The sequence below is a fragment of the Alexandromys fortis genome, unplaced genomic scaffold (genome assembly GCF_014885135.2).
Source record: "Alexandromys fortis isolate MF-2015 unplaced genomic scaffold, M_Fortis_MF-2015_v1.1 scaffold_39, whole genome shotgun sequence".
NCBI classification, from domain to species: Eukaryota; Metazoa; Chordata; class Mammalia; order Rodentia; family Cricetidae; genus Alexandromys; species Alexandromys fortis.
This window is the reverse complement of record NW_026067918.1, coordinates 735,733-748,487: the sequence shown is the minus strand read 5'-3', so window position 1 is coordinate 748,487 and position 12,755 is coordinate 735,733. Positions and strand designations below refer to the sequence as shown.

At 44.9% G+C, this 12,755-nt stretch overlaps 1 non-coding gene across 1 annotated transcript; it reads left to right on the top strand.

Moving 5' to 3' along the window:
* The first annotated feature begins 1,051 nt into the window (after positions 1-1,051).
* Trnae-uuc (transfer RNA glutamic acid (anticodon UUC)) lies at positions 1,052-1,123 on the top strand. The gene has a single exon. It is a non-coding gene; the product is annotated as a tRNA-Glu (tRNA).
* The last annotated feature ends 11,632 nt before the right edge of the window (positions 1,124-12,755 follow it).

Sequence of the window (12,755 nt, the reverse complement as noted above, 5' to 3'; positions counted from 1 at the left end):
ACAGCCCTTCCTAAATGTGATCACCACAGGTCCCCATAGGGAATACGGAGTTAGGTGCCCACCCTTCTGGGGAGCTGTCTATTTTCATAGTCTGTGGCGCTCCTCAGCAGATGTATTTTAGCACGGTTTTAAATTGTGGGCAGAGCTTACGGTTTGCCGTAGAGTACCCCAGCTTGGGAATCCAAGCCAGAATTCTAGACCCAATCAATCGGCTTGTCAAACAATTAAAAGGTAACTGCTATGGTATCAGCAAAAAAAAAAAAAAAAAAAAAAAAAAAAACAAGTTGTCTTCTCCGATCCAATCAGAACTGTCTCCTCTTAGGCCTCCGCTTATTTCTGATACTCGCCACTTCCTCCCGGTGGTGGTTTTTGTATGCTTACGAGAATAGCGAACACTGTACAGTGCTTGACTGGTTGTTGATCTTATTTTCAGCGGTTTCTTTACACAGACGCTTGAGAGTATTAAGAATTCTTTCATCATGCCGACAACTGAGCTTCGATGGTCAGAGATTAAATACCCCTCTCCCCCATAACATAAGGTTACTACGTCAGATCTTAAAATAGCACTTCAAAGGCCTTTTGCGCACAATATAGCCTTTGTCTGGGATTTCATTCGTTCGGTTTTAGTTCGGAGTTTTGATATAATCTCAATAAAAGAAAATTAAACGGTGAAAACGGCGATCTAAACTGGGATTGGAAAAGCCGGTCTGATAGCCAGCGTCTTTCAAAACTAGGCTCTGAGGTCTGGGGACCACGCTCCTGTCCTACCGTTTGCGTGCACCAGTGTTCTGAACCATTCAGATTATAGTTCCTGCTACTGCAGAGCAGAGTCTGAAACCGAGTTTTAGAAAGAGGGCCAAGAAAGGACTCCGTGAAGCCGCACCGCAGCAAGGACTGGAAAGAACGTCCCCAGCATTGCAGAGACCGGGGAGGGTGCAGGGCTGGTGCGCAGGCGCAGAACCGGGCCTGCCGAGACTTAGGGCGGGGCGCTGTGGGCGGGAGCAGTTATGAATGATTCAATAGACTCAAACAACAGGCAGCTTTCGTCAGTTCCCACATGGTCTAGCGGTTAGGATTCCTGGTTTTCACCCAGGCGGCCCGGGTTCGACTCCCGGTGTGGGAACAAGAGACTTCTTTTTGTTAAAGAACGAACGCCTAGATTTTAAAAGATCTGCTTGCCGAGGAGCGAGACGCCCCGTAGTGAACACGTGGAACGTTGGCTTTTCATCGCCGTACAATAGTTGATATTTCACAGTATGGTATACAAACAGCGGTGAAGCGGTGCAGTGCAATTAACTGGGCTTTGAGTTCCTAGGGTCCGGCGCTGCTAACAAGCAGGTGAGGTTAGGAACAGGGTCGGTGAGAGAAGGAGCCACACTTCTGGAGCTACTCAGCTCCAGTCCTGTAGGTTAGGGAGGGAACTTTCTGAAGCGCCATCTCTGAGACACTATAAGGGAGCGGCCTCCAGGAGGAAACAGACTTAGCAGCGGAACTCCGCAGCACTCCAAAAGGCAACTGGAGAGGCCGTGTTCATTTATTTACCACAATCTGGTCACACTGTGCTTAGCAACTTATGGGAAACTGAGGCATGGATCAGCCTCTGAGTAGAATCGCCCTTGTAGTTAGGTTCAAGGTTCCTAGCAAAGCCAGATTTTCAGTGGGAGGCTTTGAAACCTTCAAAGCTGGGGAAAAAAAAAAAAATCGCTGTGTGTACGCTTGCATGCTGGCCACCGTAACACAGACTGTGTGTGCAGTGGTTAGTGCATACATACGTATGTCGGAACCGATCCTTGGGCTACTCATGGGGCATAGCCTTGGGCTACTCATGGGGCATAGCTAAACCTTGTCATCACGCCCATCGTGGTGCTCTTGCTAGTGTCTTTAGTGTGAACTGGATAATAAAATTCAGTTGAGAAAACAGGAACCTAGACGGAGGAGACCGCCGTCCATTCATAAACCAACAGCATGAATGGCAGACAGAGGTAAAAGCCTCCCTACGACACAAAGGTAGTTTTTCCGTTTCTTAACTAGGTATTAATTCTACATCTTCCGCTTGCATAGGAGTCCATATAAGATATGGCTAGAAACATCTTTCGATTTGTTTGCAAATTATTGCATCACGTGACATAAGACAATTTTTTTAAAAAAAGTGTGTTTTATTAATTCTTGAAGAATTTCATACAATGCATTTTGATCTCATTCACTCCAGTTCCTCCCCCAACGTCTCCCAGATCTACCCCACCTCCTCACCCCTTCAAGGACAAATTCTTAAGACTTAATTCTTGCCAAGACTGTTCCCTTAGTAAATTACCTGCCACGGTTTCTTTCCCTCTCACTCCCCTTCAGAAGTCCTTGCAGGGCTTCGGGGCTTCAGCGTTTGTTATCTAAAACATTCACCCCTTGCTGTCGGCTGTGGCAGACACTGCCAGACAGCAAGACTGCTCCCCAATGCACAGACCCGAGCACTTCAGTTGTACAGAAGCATGATGTGGAGAAGGCTGGGCGTGCATAGCCATTGTCCCAAGGGTGAGTTTTTTTGTGGTCATTTTCTTGCTTGCCTTTATCCTCTTTCATATCACGGATATATTTTTTTTACCCTTCTTGCATGCACTGAATCAAACTATATCTTAGATTTCCTTTCCTGCAGACTGTTGATTCGTCCATTCGAAGACTGAAGGGTGCCACGTTAAAAGAAAAGCCTAATGTTGCAGATAATGCCTTGGTCGCAGTGACCAATCCCTTGATGGCTGCCAACAAGTGCGGGCTCCAGGGACACCGGTGGATCTGACAGATGCTGCTGACAGCTAGGGACTATTAGCAGGGACAGCAGTGGCACCTGGGGCTCAGACAACCCTGGCAGTTTCAGGAGATCCTCTGTGGGGCTGACAGAAGTGTGGTTCCCATGGTGACGGTAATACACAACGAGGCCCATGGAGAGAGAAGGCCTGTCTCAGCAGAATGTCATTCCCTCTCCATTCTTTCAGCCCCGGAGTGGTGGATTCTGCAGTTGTTAGTATCTGAGTAGCCTAATGGCCCACCCTTCTTGCTCCCCTAAAAAAAAAGAAAGAAATCTGGATCTGTATTACATTTCCTTCTTGAAACATGTTTCCTTGGCTCTGGTCCATCTGATACAAACACTGTTACCATGATCCTCATCTTCCTTTAAGCTCTCAGCCTCGCTGACTTCAACTTGAGAGATCAGGGAGCATGGTGCTCCACACAACAAGGCCAATTTGGAGGAAATATTTCAGATGCAACTGATCGATAAGCTAGCGAGGGTGAAAACTGAGCACCAGCCCAATTGTTCTCCAGAGTTTGAGCTTCGTGGTTCTCACTTTCAGCTATGCCGGCTCTGCTCTTGTCCTTCGCTTCTTTAGGGTGCATTCTTTCTCATTCCGTACCCAGAATGTCACTTACATGTTGTGGTTTATAGAATCAAACCGCAGGCTTGGCGGTCAGTGCTGTCTCTTATTTTTGCAGTTCCAAAGGATCGTGGATTGATTGGAGGCCATGATACAAGAAATTTGACTTGAAAGTCTAAAGTCTTGGATAGTTAATTTTCTTTCTAGGATCTCTCCAGTGCAGTCAGGATAGAGGCCGTCCACCACAGTTATTTCTTACAGTAACCTTGTGCATCCCAGTCTCTTACCTGTTAAGACAGTCCTTTAATTCCAAGTAATACTTAGTGGCAATTTAAATAGATAGTTTGTTGTTGCCCGTGACTTCTCAATATCTCAGTTTCTCTAAGTCACAATGTCACTGCTGTGTTTATACCCAAGAAAAGATTAAAAAAAAAAAAAGTAAAGATCTCTTCTTCGGGGTTCTGATTCCCTGGGCACTGTTGCTTATGAAGCCTGTGTTGATTGTTATCTGTCCAGAAAAGTACAATGGCCTGGATGGTTTTTATTTACTCCATTTTTGCGTGTTGGGGGAATCCAATCCAGGGTCTTGTGTGTGCTGTACAAGTGCTTTGCCACTGAGCTAGGGGCCCAGTGGATGGATGGATAGATAGATAGATAGATAGATAGATAGATAGATAGATAGATAGATGATAGATACAGATAGACAGACAGATGGTAGATGATAGCTAGACAGACAGATGATAGAGACAGGCAGACAGATGGTAGATGATAGATAGATAGATAGATAGATAGATAGATAGACAGACAGATGATAGGAGATAGATAGATAGATAGATAGATAGATAGATAGATAGATAGATGATAGATAGATAGATAGATGATAGATAGATGGTAGATGATAGATAGACAAACAGACAGATGGTAGAAGATAGATAGACAAACAGACAGATGGTAGATGATAGACAAACAGACAGATGATAGGTAGAAGATAGATAGATAGATAGATAGATAGATAGATAGATAGATAGATAGATGATAGATAGATGATTGATAGATAGATAGATGATAGATAGATAGATAGATAGATAGATAGATAGATAGATGATTGATAGATAGATAGATAGATGATAGATAGATAGATAGATAGATAGATAGATAGATAGATAGATCGAACTTAGGAGAATCTGATGACTACATTGTGACATTCTGTAGTAACTATAGGGGCCTCTGAGACATCTTATGCTGGTAACACCAGCAACAGTCACTTAACCTGTTAGAGTTGTCACTTGAGACATAGCACTTCTTTATTTTTATTATTTTTCTAAATATGTATTTATTTTATATGCATGTATGTGTGCTGCAATATATGTCTGCACCATATGTGTGCAGTACCCAAGGATTCCAGAAGAGGGCATCAGTTACAAGTGGCTGTGAGCCACTCAACTTGGGTGATGGAAACTGAACCCGAGTCCCCTGGGAGGAACTTGGGAGGAAGGGCAGCAAGTGTCCTTAATTCTAAGCCATCTCAGCAGCCCCTGAGACACACTGCTTTAGTCCCAAGCTCATGCACAGGTTTGTTTATTCGTTTTGTTTCATTACTTCTGGTTGGAATGTCAAAGAGACTGGAACCTGGAAAATCAGAGGAAAAAATAATAAATAACTGCCCCTTATTTCTACCTTCTAACCTATTGGGACCTCAAACTGACAGGAGCTAATCGGGAGCCAGTTGGCCAGATGAACCTATAATGTTTGTCAGGGCTTACCACTCTGCCGCAGGCCGACAGCAGTCATATTTCTTGTGTTATTTGCTGATCTTCAGGCCCCTCTGAAACTGAACTTATTGCTTTGGAGTTTATATAACACAGTTCTCCCAAAACACAGTCACATAAAAACAGCCCTGCAGCTCTGCCTAGTCCAGAAGAGCCGGCAAAGCACTTTTGCTCGCTCAGGTGGCACGCGTCCAATCGCTGCCTGGAGAGGATTCGGTGAATATCTGTGTGAAGGCCAGAACCTCGCCACATGGCATGTCACTTCTCACAAACCACTGGCATCTCACAGATGGTGGGTGCTTCCAGAAAGAAGGAAGCGGAACGCACCTTCCGGCTAATGGGTGGGCTCAGTCAGGTATCCTGGTGCAGGCTTCTAATCCCTACTGTGCTGGAGCCTGAGACAGGAAGTGCTTAAATTGAAATCCAGCCTGGGTTACAGATTAAGACCTCATGACAATACAATAAAATAAATGAAATGAAATAAAAGGCTGAGACCTGGGCCAGCTGCTCGGCACAGTTCCACGCTAGTACAATTCCCAGAGGGTAGAGAGAGAAAGCCCCTCCCCGTGGCTAATTTTAAATAGCCGCCGCTCCCGATTTAGGATGGGTCAAGTTTGGAGTTACTGACTTTATCACACAAAATCCATCTACATTCAACAAAGCATTTCCAATTTTGAATTTTTCTCTTGCCCTTGGTTAAATAGACGTGCGTATTGAGCTAAGCGGTAGCCGAGTGTTCTGGGTCAGCGGTTTCAGGCGAGGTTACACCACCGTTTTCCAGAGTGGGCAGTGTTGCCAAGCTTTGACGAAGAGGAGGTCAGATGTTTTCAGGACCCCGTTGACTTGACCCGTTCTTTTTATAGCAGCGTTGCTGGGACATTACCGCATCATTAGTCAGGAGCCCGTATGTGCGGTATTTCTGGAATAGGAACTCTGGCTAGCAAATGGGCAGCTCTCCTGCTTCTGAAACCTTAGACATGCGCTTTTGAGGACGTGGAAGCAGTCTTCGGCTGCTGGTGGGACCAGACGTGTCCGATGGGGGTGACCCACAGTCCACAGGCCTGTACAGAGGCACAGGTGCTGTCAGAAGCAGCAGGATGGGGTAAAATAAGGAAGAGCTGGGATGCCACAGAGCCTCTGCTAGCCCCGCCTGGCTCAGCACGGCAGAAGATGTGGCCTCCTCTGCAAGAACTGGCATGTACCACTACCACTACTGACTTTCACCAGAGAAAATTTAAACTCCCTAGATACTGTTCAGCTAGAAAAAAACAGATTTTTAATATGCTTCCTTTCTTATCAATCAACCTAAAATGAAATTTTCTCTTTCTTTTTTTCTTTCCTTTTTTTTTTTTTTTTTAGTTTTTCCAGGGTTTCTCTGTGGCTTTAAAAACTAGCACTCTAAGATTAAATTTTATTCATGCTCAGCCAAAAAGCATTGGCTGGATCAACAGATGAATAAAGACGGAGACATGCTTATCCTGGGGAAGGACCACGAAACCCACCCACTTTCCCGTTTTTGCTTTGGCTACTAACCAGTGGAAAGCGCCAAGCATTTAGCCATTTTCACTCGGTTTCCCAGCGCTATCTCCTGCCCCCCTCTAGGCCAAGTCTCCCTTCCCTACTGTCTCTGTCCCCTGGACAAATACAAGCAATAAAGAAATGACATGTGGGCAGCCCCACTAAAGAAGACTTCCTTTTTACTGAGAAGGCATGTCAGATGCAAGGTTCCATGTCAGGAGAGGAGGATCATGGGAGGCCAATCACGCACATATAAGACATGCTTTATTCAGCAGTGGGCCACCAGGCAGGTGGAAGCAAGCAGACACCCAATGCCCACAAGCACACAGGAGAGCGATGGTACCCACGCAGGTGCTTAGAAGTAGGCACCCAGACCTAGAGGGAGACACCAGCGGATGGAAGACAAAGGCTCAGGCTCCTCACCTCAATGTTTTATTAATGCACAATCATACCAAAGAGGCATATGCCAAAAAGTCATATATTACATTATGGTATTTTTTCCTTTGGGGTTCCCCAAACATTCAGTGTAAGCCACTTTGTGCTCGCTCATAGCGCCCACACACTGATTTCTAGTTTGTTTCTAGCCCTGTTTTTCCTGATTCATACTAGAGCTCTGTTTTTCTAAATTTAAACTGGCTCTTTGAGCCTTTGGTGCCTAATAAGCAAAAGGCTTATAAATAACAAACCGTAATTGACCTTTTGTTAACGCCATCCTTATTAGGAAGAATGAGGTCCTCCCGTGATCCCTGAGAGGGCAGCCAAGATAAAAATACCTTGTGACATGCAATCCCTCACGAGACAGAAACAGGGGCCACTGTCCCCACCTTCACACTAACTGTAACAATCTCGGCCGGCACCCCAGCTCCGTCCTCTTTACTTGAGGATCTTATATTGCCCTGGAGACGGCTACTCCTATCATTCCTCTAAGGATTTTAGCAGAAGTATTTTATTTATGGTAAAATGCGGGCAATTCTGACGGAGTCTTTAAAGGTGGAGTTAATATTGCGTCCACGTTAAAATGCAGAGGAGTATCAAAGGAAACACACTTCCCCAAAGGGGCATCTTAAGCACAAGTCCACACTCATGGCACCATTGCCAATCTGATTTTTAAGGTATATATTTATTGCTGAAAACAGTGTCTCATTATGACATTTCATAGTCCTAGAAAACGCGTTTTGGTCATACCCACATCCCACCGGCTATCCCATCCCGTCTGCCCAAAGTTTCCCCTTCTGCTTTCATGCAATGTGGTTTTTAAAATTTGGATCCTACAAATGAAAAAAAGACATATCTCTTCTTCTGAGTCCCTCTAGTTTTTTTTTCATTTAGTATGATAATTTCCATTTCCATCCGTTTACTGCAAACAACACCCACCCGTTGTTCCTTTGGGGTGAACAGAAAACAGAACCCCCACATCTGCACACACACCATTGTTGTGATGAGTGGTGGGACGCTTCCCTGCCACCCCAGCTCCCAGCCACCAGCTAGCTTTACCCGAAATAATTACATGGAAACTGTATTCTTTTAAACACTGCTTGGCCCATTAGTTTTAACCTCTTGTTGGCTAGCTCTTACATATTGATCTAACCCATTTTTAGTATTCTATGTAGCACCATGAGCTGGCTTACCAGGAAAGATCTTAACCTGCGTCTGTCTGGAGTGGGAGAATCATGGTGACTGCCTGACTCGGCTTCTTTCTCCCAGCATTCTGTCTGTCTACTCTGCCTACCTAATTTTCTGTCCTATCAGGCCAAGCAGTTTTCTTTATTAGTTAACCAATGAAAGCAACAGATAAGATACAAGACCCACCTCCATCACACCATATTCTCTATCTTCTTCACCTGGATGGACGTCTAAGCTGTCTCCACATCTCAGCTATTAGATTATTATCTGGGCTATTATCATGGTGGATACGTAAGGATGTCTGTGGTTGACTTAGAATTCTTCTGGTCTCTTCCTAGGGGTGTGCAGCTAGCTGACACCAGAGCTCTCCTTCTAGGGTGTTCTTTGTCTGCCCCCCTGCCCCCCGCCATGTCCATAAAGATTCTACATTATCCGCACCAGTTTGCATGACACCAGCCATGGTACCACAGCCCCTTTGTTCTGACCATTCAGGAGCCAAACTTTTGGAGATCCACAGGCTCTTCTAGACACACACGGGTAGATAGAGGACATGGGATACTTCACACATCCGGACAATTATCAACCACAATGGGACAGAAGCATCTGCCGACAACGCAACAATAACTGTGTGTTTAGCATTCAGCAGTCCATCAAGACACATCAAACCAATCAAACCATCAGAGACTGTGGTCTCAGCGCTTAGCACTGCCAGGTCTTGCAGGCAGTTTCCCCACGGGGGGGGGGGTAGGGGGGAACAAAAACAAAAACAAAAAATCATGTCATCCTTAGTCTCTAGGGAGCTGTGGAGGGAGTAGCTGCTAAACATGAAAATGAAGTGAAAACACAAATAATGTGTGTGTGTGTGTGTGTGTTCAGCAAATTGTCCACTTCCTTGAGTGAAGATGTCCCCTGTGGAAATCATCATTGCCTGGTTTAACTAGCCACTGACATCTAAGCAATCATGGCTTGAACTAAAGGAACTTAAAGCAGACTTGCTTCTCCTTATCAGAACATTGAATCTGAAGCCAAAACATCCCACCTAAACAATCCCCAGCCTCCATAAGCAATGGCTATACTAGAAAGAAAACTGGGTAAGGGCTTTGGGACATACATACAATAGCAGCTTACTGAAGGCGGGAGTAATCTTTCCCTAGTCACAGCACCCTGACAACACCATCTTTTCAGAAGCCGCTAGGTCCTCTAAGGAGAAGTCTAAACTGCAAGGGACTGTGTTTTCCCAGAATCTGAATTATGTCAGACAAAGGGTAGTAAATCAATCCATCAGTCACACTTACTTGAAGGTCCTCAGGAAAATCTGTAGACACAGAGGCTTTTCCTGTCCTCCCTCTTGGGGGCTACACTCATGCGCATTGTCATGCAGAGATACCAAGGTGGCAACACACCCCACAACTCCAGAGAACAGGAAGGAAATTGGCTCTTTCTTTGGCAAAACGTTGCTTCTTCCTTTGGTGATTCCTTTGGTGGATTTTCGCCTGTGTCCTTTCTCTATACACTGTGACCCTGAGTGTCCTCTAGTGAACAGGCTACACTATAGCAGACAGCATTTTTCCAGAACTTGCAGATGGTGTCAGAAGGGCAGTATTTAGGGACCTGTCCCTCCGGCTTTTTAACTCACAAAGCCTCCATGTCTAGAACTCTAATCGAGGCTTCAAAAGAGAAGCATAGCTAGTTGATTTGCAACGACCCTAACTTCTAATACAGCAGCTTCTGAAATACCGCAGTCACTCTCAGCATTGAGGCTCACAGTCCACATTTTAGCTTCTAAGCATGATCTCCATTGTATGGAGCCAGAATTCCACACAGAAGGATAGACCAGGCACAGAGACAAGAGAGGTACAAGATTAGTTAGCATAACCTTCTGAGCTGTAAAGTAAGAACACATTCAAAGGAGGAGCAATATCCGTCAGAGAGACACTGAGACCATCACAGGAAGCTTGCGTATTGATAAAACTAGTAAAATGACTCAGTAAACCCAGTGTTTGCTAGTATGCAAACACTGCATGCATGTGAAAAGCTGGGCGGAGTTGTGCATGCCTCTAATTACAGAACATGGGAGGCAGAGATAGATGGATTGTGGGAGCTTGCCAGCCAGACAGCCTGGCCAAACCAGCTGAGCTCCAGGTTCAATGAGAGACCCTGACTCAAAAACATACGGTGGAGAGTGATAGAGGAAGGTATTCAATGTTAATCTCTGGCGTCCACACCCATGTGAACAAACATGCATTCAAATATACATACACACATTCCCAAGAAACAGTAGTGATTTGTATTTTTTTTTATTAAAAACAAGAGAGTCATGAGAATATAACAGATATAAACGGGAAGTTTGATGGGCAAATGGCATGAGCAGTTTCAATCGTCTCAGAAACTCTGGGTTTCCCTCTTGCCAGGGTGAATTGCTTCATGTTATGACGCTAGAAGATACCCAATCCCTTGCTCTGAGACAAAATCTTTATTACTCCATATTTGTCGCGGGGACTGTTGTCCTCTAAACCCAGTGGAGACGATGTGCAAGCAGCTTGATGGATTCCACATCCACTGTGGGTTTATCCCACAACTCAGGCCCCCTGAGCTTACAAGGCCCCAGGTGTTTGTAATGGGATTCCAGAACACTCTACAGCCTTTGCTCCCAAATGAGATGCTATTTTTATAGTACCGAAGAGCAAAACTTGCCTCTGGTCCAGCGGGAGACATTATCTCTGTCTTTACAGTGCTATCTGCTGTAACAACATTCTCACAGACACAAGCCAGCGAGAAGGCTGCCAGTGCCTTCCAGATGTGCAGAGATGAAGTGCTTGCAGCCAAAGCCTGTCCAAGGGCTGTGGACTCACCATGGACAACAATGACTAAAGAGCCAGAGGAAGGAAGCTGAAACATCCAAGAAGCCCTTGGAAACTCCTCCCAGGTTAGCCCCCTGCAGATGAAAACACACAGGGGAAATGCAGTGTGTTACCTGCACCATTTGGGACTGTTTTCTGGGTTCTCCTCAAAGTGCTTTTTCTTGTGTCTGTGGCTTTCAAAGGTCGGGAGCTTGCAGCACTTGGTGCATGCTGGTCCTCATTCTGTCAGTGATGCCATTTTAGGCTTTGGATAAAAATAATAAGAGCATCAGGAATCTTTTGAACCCATCAAGGTAGCCAGATCTGGAGTGGATGAAGTGAAGACAGGGTGTTGGGAGAGACATGGATGGATGGGATAAGCTTTAAAAACACCCTGTCCTCCGTTGCCACAACCAGAGAAAGAGTCTGCCTATTTGCCATGTATATCAAAATCAACTGCCTTCCTTCAGGCACGGTCTCTTTATATCTATAAAGTCTGTGCAGTGACCTACTCAGCCACCTGACGCTGTAGGTTAGGAACTCATGATATCAGAGAACAACTTCACCGATCGCCATTCATTACTGAGGGAGAGAAGAGAGAGTGGGGGATTGGTTTCATATATGTATGCACGCGCACACACACACACACATATGTTTTCATCTTTGGCAGCAGACGTTCAAAACACTAAACAGCAAGCACTAGCAATAGACAGTACGTATTCAAAAGTTTAGGCCACCGATCATTTTGATGTCACACGGCTGTTGTATTTTTAGCCTTGCATCGCTCAGTGCTGCTTGGCGACCGCTGTGTTCAGGAGCCATGAAAGCAAACGGTGCACACACTCTGCTTGCAACTTTGTTCATCTTCCTCAGCAGCCCTCCCCCTTAGGGTGGAGTCTGGTGGTCCTGCTATCTTCTGCCTTCTCTTTCGAGTTATCTGACCATTGGAAAAACAAACTGGCAGTCTGTGTTCTTCCTTTGGCGAATGAATCTATCATTCAATAATAATGTTCTGTTCGGAGCTGTGTTGCTTCAAGTGTCATTTGTCACAACAACCTGATGTTCTTTTCTTACTGTCATTTTTAGAACTCTTGTTTCCTTGGTAACCCATAGCAGCTTTTATATATTATGTCACTTATATTCAGTTGGCTTGTTTACTCCTTCCTTCATCCTTTCCTTTCTTTTCCACTTTTTTTTTTTTTTTTTTTTACCATCAGGAAGACAAGCTGCTTTTCCCTCTCTTTGGTGGAGTAATAAGGCACAATGATAGATACATCCCCTCCCAAATATACAGTAGGTCAAGGGGAATTTTTTTTTATCTTTCATCTGTTTTCTAAAGGGCTCTGTTAATACAAAATTTGAAGAAGTGAATCCAAATTGAATCTCCCAGGTTCTAGCTCATCAGAAGCCAATTATCCTAGGATGTAATTAGCAACCCATGAAACAGCAGACAAGCAAAGCAAAGCAATGCAACCACAGAATCAATGTACATTAAGTCACACATGACAGTCAACATGTAGTTTTGAGCTGGCCCTCTTGCTGTGCAGGGGTTGTAGGGCCCCCTTGTCCAGCTCAGATATGTTTTGGGGTTCTCAATGTTCCCACTGACTCCCCTAGAGTCAACTCCAACATGTAGTCAAAAC